Source organism: Glycine soja, chromosome 11, assembly GCF_004193775.1.
Source record: "Glycine soja cultivar W05 chromosome 11, ASM419377v2, whole genome shotgun sequence".
Lineage (NCBI taxonomy): Eukaryota > Viridiplantae > Streptophyta > Magnoliopsida > Fabales > Fabaceae > Glycine > Glycine soja.
The window spans coordinates 15,402,284-15,415,124 of NC_041012.1; positions in this window are offsets into that span (position 1 = coordinate 15,402,284).

Here is a 12,841-nt window from a genome sequence, read left to right on the forward strand (position 1 = left end):
AATAATGACACTCAATATTCTTGTACCGAGACCTGGACTTGTTTCTACTCTTATCTCTATCACCCTTTATATGTGCCTCCAACATTTCAAGCAAGTAGAAAAACAGTCCCTTAACCTAGAGCTCTAATACCACTCTGATGGGGAAATAGGCCAACACAATAACAAACTCTATAATAGAGTAATAGGCAGCAGAAATAAATTCTCCCCAACTTGCAAGAACCTGTGAGGAGCACCAATGAAGTATAGAGCACAAAATAGAAATTAAAGAAAGCAGAGACACAATTTGTTTAACGTGGAAAATCCCTCAATGCAAGGGTAAAAACCACGGGTCATCCAGATCAAAGAAATAACTTCACTATAATCAATGAAGATACAAGAGAGTCTCCAACAAGTGCACTAAAATATGCTATAAATAGCCAAATCAAAATAGACCCTTAATTGGTACAATAGAGACAAGAAGATGAAACTCTAAAATATAGAGCATAAAATACGAAACACTTATCTCTCTCCCCAGATATTTATTTCATGATCAAACCGTACAATTTGAAAAATCACATGTGTAGAACCTGCTGTCCAAAAATCTGCCTGATCTAACGGTGAACAAATTCGCAGTTGCAATCTGAAAAACATTTTCTGATGGATATGCAAAAATCACAATGATTTTTCCTCTTTTTTCTCTCTCAATGATTTGTAACTATTTTTCCCTTTCAAATGAGGCACACTCTCTCTTTGTGTCTCTCTCTCTAATCTGACCCATCTTCACTTAAATAAGTGAGACAAAATGGGACTTCTCATTTAGGTTTGTACTCCTCATAGGAAGTGAGCCCACAAAACCGAACAAGAACATGTAGCTTAGTCACCATTTTCAGAAGAGGAATGGTTTAGTCAACGTGTGGCTTAATATTATTTTTTAAATTAATGAGTATATCTGTATTATGAAGGAAAAGGTTGGAGTGATATATAGTTCCTCAACACTGGACTTCAGAAAGAATTAAGTTCTGCTACAACAGTGGAGGGCCTTTCTAAGATAGTTCTGGAAAGCTCATTGGGATAAATACAAGCATATATTCCCCATCTCGTGCATCCTTTGGTGTTGGATTTTGTATTCATGTGGACACTGAGTTTTTACTTTGACCTGTTTTTAAACTATGTGTCTTGAAGAAACAACTTTCCATGGAAACACAAACTTGTTTTTCATATCCTTTAAAATGTGTATAAAATCGCTAATATGTTTGTTGCTTTATATATTCAAGTAAATGGTATTGTTGACCAGTTGGTAAAGTTTGGGAAGGTTACAAGACCTATTTAGGGATTAAATTTGCTCCTAATCAGTCTGTGGAGCAGCTAGGAGTAAGTGCAGTGGTTGTCTTACATGCTCCTGCCAATGGTCCTGCTAGGAACACAGTTTTTTGTTATATTATTTTTTATAAAATAGGAAATTTATAACATGTAGAAATTCATTTGCATATGGGAGTCCACGTAACTGTACCAAATAGTGGCATAGATTTGACGTTGCCATAAACTTAGCCTCTTTAATACCACTAAAGCTAGTCACAAAAATTGTTGATACATTTAAGGTTAATTGGCAATGTTATTAAAAGGTAATTGTTGTTACTCATTGGATTGCTTCATCTTCATTTACTTGATTATCATTTTCAATGGAGCTAGTTAAATATGTGTTTTGAGAACCATAGTGTTAGAAGGAGAAACTGAGAGTTGGTTAGAAGTTTTGGTTAGGAAGAAACAAGTTAAACACACAAAAAAAAATATAGAAGCTTCACTGGCCCAGGAATGGGGATCCTAATTCAAAGTTATTTGTTAGCATGCGTTTAGGTAGATGGAGGAAGAGCTTAATAAAAATATTGGGGCCGAAGAATGTTGGCATCCATGGGGATATTTACATCATTTCTCTTGATATGACAGGTTGGCTGGAAAGGCCTTTTAAGGAGGAAGAAATTTATATGATGCTTTTATCATGTATAATATGTTGGCCTAAATTTGTTTAATAGTAGGATCTTCAATTGATATGGTTGTCAAACAATAACCAAGGGTTTATACATTCATTTCAATTGATAAGGTTGTCAAAGAATCACTATGATTAGTAATTCTGAATTAATTTTGTAAGTGGTAATATTAATGGGTTTACTGCTATAGGTGGCCAATTCAGTTGGTCTGATGTCTATAGAGAAGCAAAACAACTTGCTGATGTGCTTGCCAAATTTGGGATTTTCATTGAGGGACAGGACATAATTATTGATTGGTTACCTTCATTTTTTTCTAGCTTTGATTTCGCTGAAGTTGTTGGTATTTTTTTTCACGTGGTTATTAATAAAGTTGCTTCTCTTAAACTGTTTTAACCCTAAGTTTGCCAAAAAAAAAAAAAGATCAAGTTAAATAAGAATTTTTTATGAAAAATTGAGTGGTATAAATTAGTTTTAACTTATTATATAAGAAGTTTTTTTTCTTTTACATCGTTTATTTGAAGTTTGTCGATCCCCACATATACAGATTACATGAAATGACACCAAGGGTCAGAATTGTTTTAAATTTTGTACAGTTAACTTATGTTATAAGAATGTATCTTTTAAAATCATTAGATTTAAATAAATTATTTTTATAAAAAAAATTATTAATAGCATTGATTTACTAAATTTGACAATTAACTTTTGTTAAAAAGTTCCTGTCCCAGCCTACCCTGTATCTAATTCTAGTATTGATTTTGTGTCTTAGTATTATTTGGCAGCTTCTCTATTGTCTTTGCTTGCCTATTGCTGGTAGGAAAGAATAATAAAAATACTTTTTGTCTCTATTCTCTATGCCACCGTGGATCTTATAATTTATATATCATGACCATTGGTAGCTCTACTTCCTCACATAAGTCATATGCTTAGATATTACAAGTTCATATAGATAATGGCGAGCATGCTAACCTTTATTTAATACTATTATCACTATTTAAAAAAAATGGTTGCGTTGATTTTATTTATTTAAAAAGATTTGGTTTTTGGTTTTGATAGAAGTCAATCATGGTGTCAGCTGAATAATATAACCGACTCCATTCATGAAATAAGGCTCCTTGTCATCATTGTTGTAATTTATCAACTTTCACTTTTTTCATACTGATCATGAAAGTTAAATGAAATGCTTGTACAACATTTTTCAGTTATAATTAGTACATGAAATACAGGTAAAGTTAAAATTAAATAAATTCTGTAAAACTGAAATGAGAAATTTACCCAATCCAGACTCCACTACCCAGCCAACTTAAATTAAAAGTTATCATCTACAACTACCAAGATTGAATTGCCTAATTTATATACATTCCCCTTTCTGACTTAACTTCTTTGCCCTAGTTTATTACAACAAAAGCATGAATCCCAATTCATAATTTATTTGATTTAAGAATCATCATCTTCCGTCATTGGTCATCACCCATATCCCCAACCATTTAGCTACAGCCACCCATGGCAGCCCACAACTTCTGAGTTCTTCCTTAGATCAAACAAGTCAAAGCATCAACAACTAAAAATCAATATATGTCAAAGACAAACTGCCCAAGAAATGTGGTTAAGTCACCATTGCCTTTCCCATTTGGTATGACTAGACTTGTTTCCTCAACACCTCTTTTTTAGTCACTTGCAGCCATGTACTTATTCATCAGCCATTGCATTGTTGAAAAATAGTTATCTAAGTGTGTGCTAGACATGTTAGTCCACATTTCATGTGTGTAGCGCATCCGCCCACACTCTTCTGACAATATTTTTTAATAATGGCATGAATCTTGGATATGTACGGTTGCATGTGACTAAAAATAAGGTGTTCAGGGAACAAGCCTGGGTCATGGATGGGAACGCTGGTTGGATCACACTTTGTCTGACAATTTTGCTTATACATGGATTTAGTTTTAGTTGCTATCACAAGTATGGCAACAAGAATCCATGGTTGATATTCATACTATAGCTTGTGGGGGTTGTTAGCTACATGCAAAATCCCTATGAGTTTTGTTCTAATAGTGTCAACCAAATATGACTTAGTTAGATGGTTATTTTTTTTGTTTCATTAGGTTTTATATATACTTTCTCTGATTATCAATAAGATATGAGTTACATTTTGTATACTCTAATAGGTTTTTCAAAGTTGTTTGTTAGTCTATCACAAGGATGGAACTTGTAAACCACTTCACAGCAAGCTACTATACATATTCTTGAAGTTTTTCCGTGTCACCCAACAAATTTAGGGTTTCAATCAATTTGAAATAATAAAAAATTTTAGATGTTGTAACTTTGTCCAAATCTACCATGCATGGAGGGTCCTTTTGTGATTGTAAATGGGTTTAAAGAGAATATAATTCATAATCATCAAAACACTTCTTTTGAGGTAGGATAGCCCCAAGAAAGACTCTACAAAAGAAAATTTTAAAACTATAGCCTTTGTAATGTGAAAGCCATTTAGAGATTAACATAAACATATTTGATTACTTATTTAAATGTAAGTTTATGTATAGATACATTACTGGACATAGTTTTTTAATAGCTCAAGTAATATTTGGTTAGACTTTATTTTTATCAAAGACAAACATCAATACAAGGTAGTGGTTGATGGATACTTTGGTTTAACAATTTGTTTCATGAAAACAATACCTAAATGGTTGATTGGACCTTAAGCTCTTTTCTTTTAATTTCTCTTTTGAAAGAAATGGGTCAATGAAATGAAACAAACAAAAAATCAAATAACATGCATACTTATTGTCTTTGTTAACAAACAATGTGTAACCTTAGGATGAAAATCACAAACCGTACATAATAAAGCCAACCAACTAATGGCCAGCTCATTTGTATTGCTTATTAAGATAATTTCTTGTACTTTAATGAGCATTTACACAAATATTTTTCGTTTAAAAGCCATATGTAATCTTTCTCGTCATTTAAAAATACAGATATAATGTGTGTTTCAATTAATCTTCATATCACAATTGTATTCCTACTTTTATCTTAAACAATTTGTATTGCTTGTAGGTACTACTATTTGACTGATTAAGAAGTTAAGGCTACCGGAAAACTTCTTGTTGCTTGACTCAACTTAAACTAGTCTAATTATGACTACCGTCACTGCACTTATAGTTTTTGTTACTAACATCTTTCGAGGTATGTATGTCATTCTGACACTTGTTGTTATTACATTTGTTGTCCATATATGAGTATTGTGTAATATTAAATTTATCTGCATTGTGAGTGAACCATAGTTCCTCGTTTGAGATTCAATACATCAATTAATACAGACAGTTTGGATTAATCATTGTATTGAATCTTGAATTGTTCATTTGGACAGTTTGGGAAGAGTCATTTGTTTACTTTATTCATACTTATAGGTTAAGTATGTTGTGTTAAATTTTATGAATTTTTGGTTTAGTGCATATTGCTTTGTTCTTCGGGTGCATACTTGATCATGGTGCATTAATGTCACCGCTTTCATTTGGTGTACTTGGAGATCAATGCGAAATGCTGCTGAAATTTCATGAAATTTAACATAATCTACTTAACTTGTAAGCATGAATGAAGTAAAAATATGTCTTCCTGAATGGGATAGGGCCACACCTTTTTATCAAATAAGTGAGATTTTTACACATATGAGATAATGTACCTGGTATCACAGAACATGAAACATGGATCGAAGTTGGATGAAGGCACCACGCATAAGTGACGAGTATGAGAAGGGGGTTAAAGATTTTTGCAATTTGCTCAACAAAATGCACGAGTAATGGGGGGAAATATTTTTTTCCATGTATTAAATGTGTGAATGGGAGACGACAGTCATTGAACGACATTAGATCATATTTTATATGTAAGGGGATCAGTCCGACTTATACTAAATGGATATGGCATGGTGAATTGCCACAAATGTCAACAATCCCTCAGACTGAGGCGATTAATGTACAAATCGGAGATCGTATAGAAGATATGATACTCAATCTTGGGCAAGAGGGTTTTTGGCAAGCTTATGCACCTTATTATGAAAAATTACAAACTGATTCTAAGAAGCCATTGTATTTGGGATGCACAACCTTCACATGGTTACCGGCGGTGTTAGGTTTGGTGAACTTGAAGGCAAGATTTGGGTGGAGTGACAAAAGCTTCACTGAATTGCTTGTGCTATTAAAGAATATGCTTCTTGAAGATAACACATTACCCAAGAATCATTACGAGGCGAAAAAAATTTTATGTTCTCTAGGGATGGAATACCAAAAAATACATGCATGCCCTAAGATTGTATTCTGTATAGGAATCAGTTTACCAAAATGTGCAAGTGCCCAACATGTGGGTATCACGCTATAAAGTGAAGTATGATGAATACAGTGGTGATGCATCCATAAAAAACGATCATCCAGCAAAGGTGTGTTGGTATCTTCCAATAATACCAAGGTTTAAGCGATTGTTTGCTAATGCAGATGATGCAAAAACCTTACATGATATGCAAATGGCAAAATAAATGATGGATTGCTCCAACATCCCGTTGATTCTCTCCACAATGGAAGATAATTGATCGCCTGTATTCGAATTTTGGATAGGATCATAGAACCCCAAGGCTTGGTCTTGCTTTAAACAGAATGAATCCTTTTAGTAACTTGAACACCAGTTATAGTTCATGGCTTGTTTTGTTGATGATTTACAGCCTTCCTCCTTGATTGTGCATGAAGCAAAAATACATTATGTTGTGTATGATGATAGTGAGTCCAAGACTGCTAGGAAATCATATTGATGTCTATCTTACTCCCTTGATTGAAGACTTGATAAAATTATGGCTAGATAGGGTTGATGTGTACAATGAGAATCTTCAACATACCTTCAGGTTATGTGTAATGATATTTTACACCATTAATGACCTTCCAGCTTATGGCAATTTGAGTGGATATAATGTCAAAGGACACCACGCATGTCCTATAAATGAGAAAGAGACAAGTTACATCCAACTAAAACATGGAAAAAAGACAGTATATACAAGGCATCGAAGATTTCTAAAACATTATCACACGCATTCACGATTGAAGAAAACATTTAATAGAACCCAGTAGACTGAAAGTGCACCCAAACCGTTAAAAGGAGGTGTCTGACAAAAACATTTGGAAGAAAAGGTCAATATTCTTTTATCTTTCTTACTGTGTGATCTATATGTACGTCATTGTCTAGACATAATTCATGTCGAGAAAATGTCTTTGATAATTTAATTGACACCCTTCTTAACATTAAAGGCAAGACAAAGGCTGGTTTGATGTTTCGACAATATTTGGTTGAAATGGGTATACGAGATCAGTTCCATCCGATATCACAAGGCCGTCGAACATATTTGACCCCAGCATGTCACACAATGTCAACGAAAGAAAAAAAAGTTTTTGCCACTGTCTAAAAAATGTTAAAGTCCCACAAGGATACTCTTCAAATATCAAGAGCCTTGTATATGTGATGATCTGAAATTGATTGTCACTGTTAATGCAACAATTATTGCCTGTAGCCGTTCGCGGTATCTTGCGTGACAAAGTTAAGGTTGCCATAACTCACTTGTGTTATTTCTTTAATGCAATATGTAGCAAAGTCGTTGACCCTCAACAGTTGGATGATTTGGAGAATGAGGCATCAATTATCCTTTGTCAGTTAGAGATGTATTTTTCACCATCATTTTTTGACATTATGATTCACTTACTTGTTCATCTTGTACGGGAGATCTAGTTGTGTGGGTCCATCTTTTTACGATGGATGTATTCGGTTAAGCGCTACATGAAGGTCTTGAAAGGTTATGCGAAGAATCAATACAGACCCAAAGCAAGCATTATTGAAAGGTACGTTGCTTAAGAGGCTATTGAGTTTTGTTCAAAGGATATAGAAACTGCTACACCTGTTAGGCTTCCTGAAAGTCGCCATGACTACACACGAGAAGGTAAGGGTGCACGAGGATTCAGTGTTGTAATCATGGATCGCCATAAGGTCTCACAAGCGCATCTATATGTCTAAAACAACACAACAGAGATTATCTCATACATAAATGCTCACAAACAAAATGTCACAACAAGTCACCCAAAAATGAACATGATGAGGGTGTTGCAAGAGCACAATAGAAGTTTCATCAACTGGTTTAGAAAAACTATCATTGCTGATGACAGTGCTTCCAAAACATTGAAATTGTTAGCTGTTGGACCTAATCTCAATGTCCCCACTTGGAAGGGATATGATATCAATAACTATTCCTTCTACACAAAGACATAAGATGATAAAAGTAGTGTGCAGAACAATGGGGTGAGTGTTGATGCTCATTTGAATCACTTTTGTAGTGCATCAAATAACAATCCGATTCGAGCATCCATGCCTCATTTTGGAGTGATTGAAGAAATTTGGGAGCTTGATTACGGTGAATTTACAGTGCATGTCTTCAAGTGTCTGTGGGTTAATGGAAATATCGGTGTATGTCAAGACGAAATGGGATTTACTTTGGTTGATCCTGAAAAGTTTGGTTAAAAGGATTAGCCTTTCATCATAGCAGCACAAGCTAGATAGGTCTTTTACATGGAAGATTCGTGTGACTTAAGATGGTCAGTTGTTCTCACTACTAGAAAAAGTTATTTTATGTCGGTTAAAAGACACTTTTTATGATGGTTATTAACCATCATCATACGCAACGTCGTAGAAAGTCTAAGAACGATACCCTTCTAAGACAGTTCTTAGTTAAAAATCGTCTAAGAATGATACATTTCTAAGATGGTAGTTAGTTAAAAATCGTCTTAGAAGGGTAGACTTTGTAAGACGATTTTTCAGATAACTGTCTTAGAATGTGGATTTTTTTAAAAAAATTAAAATATATTTGAAGATTCTAAGACGGTTTTCTCATAGAACCATCTTAGAATGTATTAAAATTAAAAAAATAAAAATACTTGATGATTTTAAGACAGTTATTTGAGAGAATCGTCTTTGAATGTCTTTACATTATAGACGATTTTTCAAAGACCGTCTTAAAATATATTTTTTTAAAAAAAAATTAAAATATTTTGAGGATTCTGAGACGGTTTTCCAGAAAACCGTCTTAGAATATTTTTTTAAAAAATAGAAATTTAAAAAAAAATTAACCACAATTGAATCACATGCATAATTTAGTCAAAACCTCAAATAAATGACAAACATAATTATGGCTTTCAAAATTGAAAACTTGCCTAGCATTCCAATGACAGAAACAATAAAGGAAAAAAAAAACTTTAGACCTCAAACTAAAACAACTAATTTAGACATTGTAAGGATTTGATCAATCTCCTTTCCCTAACCCTAAAATCTTAGCTGGCAAGCCAAATCTTTCACTATGCCCCAAAAATTAAGCAAACCAATGCATAAAAGGATATGCATTAATCTACATGCACGGAAAATCCAAACCAACCTCAATATGTAAATTACTTTTGAAATACAAGTGACCTATATAATAAGCATTGAAAAAAAAAAGCATACATGACATATACAAAAAAAAGTCCATGTAACATGCTTGTTGTTTGCAACTTGAGATTTAGAGAATATGGTGGAAAGCCTACCTCAATTGTGTTTGCAAAGAAACTGAATTGCAGCACTGCAACAAGTTAACAACAAGTCCTGAAAAGTAAGTCATGATTCAAAAATTTAGAACACAGTATTTTCTACTTCAAAAGTAATATGGAAATAGAATTGCAAGAGTTTAAGAAATGGATAATGTTATACACGTTTTAAAGGTATGACTGTCAGTGTGTAAGAGTTTTTATACTACTAATTGATTAATTAATTAATTAGAAATTATCTTTACTATAGTAATAATGGAGTCATTATAAAAGTAAAATTAATAATTTATTTAGAATGTGTACAAAAAATATATTTAGAATGCCCTGATTAGTTCAAAGATTTTTCTAAGATTTAATAAGAGAGACTAAAACGGTTGATAAAGAAAAAAATATAGGTATCGAAAATGTTGAAAATTTTGTTTAGGGGCTAAAGTAATTTTTAAAAAGAGTTTATTGACCAAAAGCATAATTAGTTAAATGAAAACATTTTTTTAGAAACCACATATAAAATTTGTAGTCGAATTTTTAATAAAATGTATAAATGCATAAATATAGATTATATAAAAATGTTGAAGCTCGTAACGTATAATATAGTATAGTATATAATATTTATGGCATATAATATATATAACTTTCATATTATGTACGTTTTGCTGGCTTGTGTCCTCTAATATGCAAACTCTTTGTTTTATTAATGTATAATATTGACTAATGTCCATCAAATTAATAGAGTTGTTTAAGTGATAATCTTAGCATCTAGTTGAGAATAAATTTCAATTGATTGATGTATAAAGACTTAAGTAGGAAATATTATAAGCTGTAATAAAATTTCTGTAGAAAAAATAGTAATAAAATTCTTTTGGAAGATAGCCTTCAATCTGAGATAATGTTTTCATTATCATTAATGGTATGACCAAATATATTGAAGTACATACCTTCATCAAGGACCAAAACCCGATCATTATCAATAACCTTCAAGGTTAAAGGACATTCCAGTTCAAACCATAAGTAGCTACTAGACCTGCCAAGCCTGAAAATCAGAAGAAGCAACTTAGCATTTCCATATACTTGTTAGTGTATCTTGTTTGGGGGAATTACGGAGACTGGTGAGAGAGGAAAAAGAAGCATATGTGAATTACCAAGTACTGCCAGATGCATCAATCTTAAAGTACCACTAGTATGTAAGTATCATGGCATCACAATTACAACCAGAAGGATCTAATACAAACAAGCTACTTTATGCAAAATTAGTTTTCTTTTTTGGTTTTAAAGTTGTAACCCAAGCTTAATCAAAAATCTGTAAGTGTCCTTCTTTAGAGCTTTTTAAAATAATGCAGTAGAAAAGTGGTTCTCACATGCATGCATGTAACTGCTACCACTACTGATAAGATGAATAAGGGAAGAAGGAGCTTACTTAGATCAATGGTAGACCTTGGAAGAGTAACAAAGACGACAAGTACAAAATAGAAGACCAAATTGAAGAGGAAATTGATATGACAAGTACACAAGCTAATGTTATTATCTTTTTAGTTCATGCTGATAAGACTTTGACAGGAAAATGATATGATTTAGTTTGTGTACATTGTCAAAGCTTCATACAGTTCTTACCTGATACCAAATGGAAATTGCAAGCACTAAAAAAACAAGTAGAATGACTTGCCATGCAACTTGGGACATTAGCACAATGATACTCTATAACTGGATAAGTGCAAACACTAGTCCAGCTAATCTGTATGGTATGTCTGTGTCGTCCAACTAATCTGTATGGTATGTCTGTGTCTACAGTACTTTGATCCGTTGATGACTGTAATCATGAACAAGAGAATGGTTGAAATTTGATTAAAGCTGATAATAATCAAAAGATAGCAATAATCTATCAAATAAAGAAATAATAGTGAAACTGACCCTACTCATAATTCGGCTTGAAGGTGTGGTGTCAAAAAATGAAACAGGTGCCCTAAAACTTATGTGATCATTCCAAGAAAAAGGCATTGAGTAGTTTCCATAACAATAGCTGCCATTAAAACAGTTCTTCCCGGTATGAAGATAGTGCTACCAAAAGATAGAAGAGCAAATGTTCCTATAAATTGTTTGTTGTTGACCATGCCTTTCTGCTCTGTAGCCTATGAAATCCAATAATTGCTTCCCATCTGCATAACCTAAAAGAGAATTTGGCAAAGAAGAATAATTGAAACAAGTGATCCTTTATAAGCTTCCTGACTCCACTATTTTTTTATCTTTCATTACCTGCCAAAAAGTATTTTAATAGTGAAGGGCCAAAACACTTGTAAAGCAATTTCATCAGCTAAAGATTAGTGTTCAATACAATAGCTTACAAAAATGAGGTTTGCAGCTTCCAAGAATTTCAGTTGATAGGTAGCATAAACAACCGTTTTATCACAAAGTTCACCACGTAGAGGCAATAAATCATTTTAGGGAGGTATATATACTTCAACACACATGTAGTCATAATCATTTCCATTATGGATGCCTACATTTCAATCCTACTCATCCTCTTATCCATCTTCTATTTTATATTCAAGTCACTATCAACTTATTCATTTTAGACCAACTAGTTCAAGAACAAAATTTATTCCCCTTTTGTACATCCCTCCATACAAGTAAAAGACACAAAAAGCAGTAAGAGCAATTTAGGCAAATCTCAAGGGAGGTTAATATAATTTGACTCTAATAATCAATCACTTGACATAATGGTTTCAATATTCTTTATTCATTAAACACAATAAAGATTATCACACATCTTTGGAAAGTAGGCTATTAGATGTATCATAAATAATGAAAAAAATACATAACTTAGATATAAGAGGACTGGAATTTACAAGGGTGCACAAAATGGTTTTTCTTTGCCCCTAAAATGAAGTTGTCCCGATTCCTTCTTACCACTAAGACCACCACCTGTAGGAGAGAACAAAAAGCAATCAAATGGCTCTAGTGCAGTGAGTAGAAATGCAACTTTAAGAATGAGTCACTTTAACTGACCTAACCTTCTACGATTCAAGAATCATCAACAATCAAATGATGAGAGGATATTTGAGCATGCTCCAAGTTTTATGGGTTCATTTTGAACCTGATAGACTGCAATTATGGAAAACATGTTGTGATTTTCAAGGCATTCGGCAAGAGATCAAAAAGAAGAATTGTTTAGTAAAAAAAACAAGGCATGGAGACAAAATTAGCGAAGAATAAGAGACAAAAACAACCATTTAGGGATTCGGGTAGAATTAAATTATCCCTTCATTTCATTCCATTAAATAAAACTCC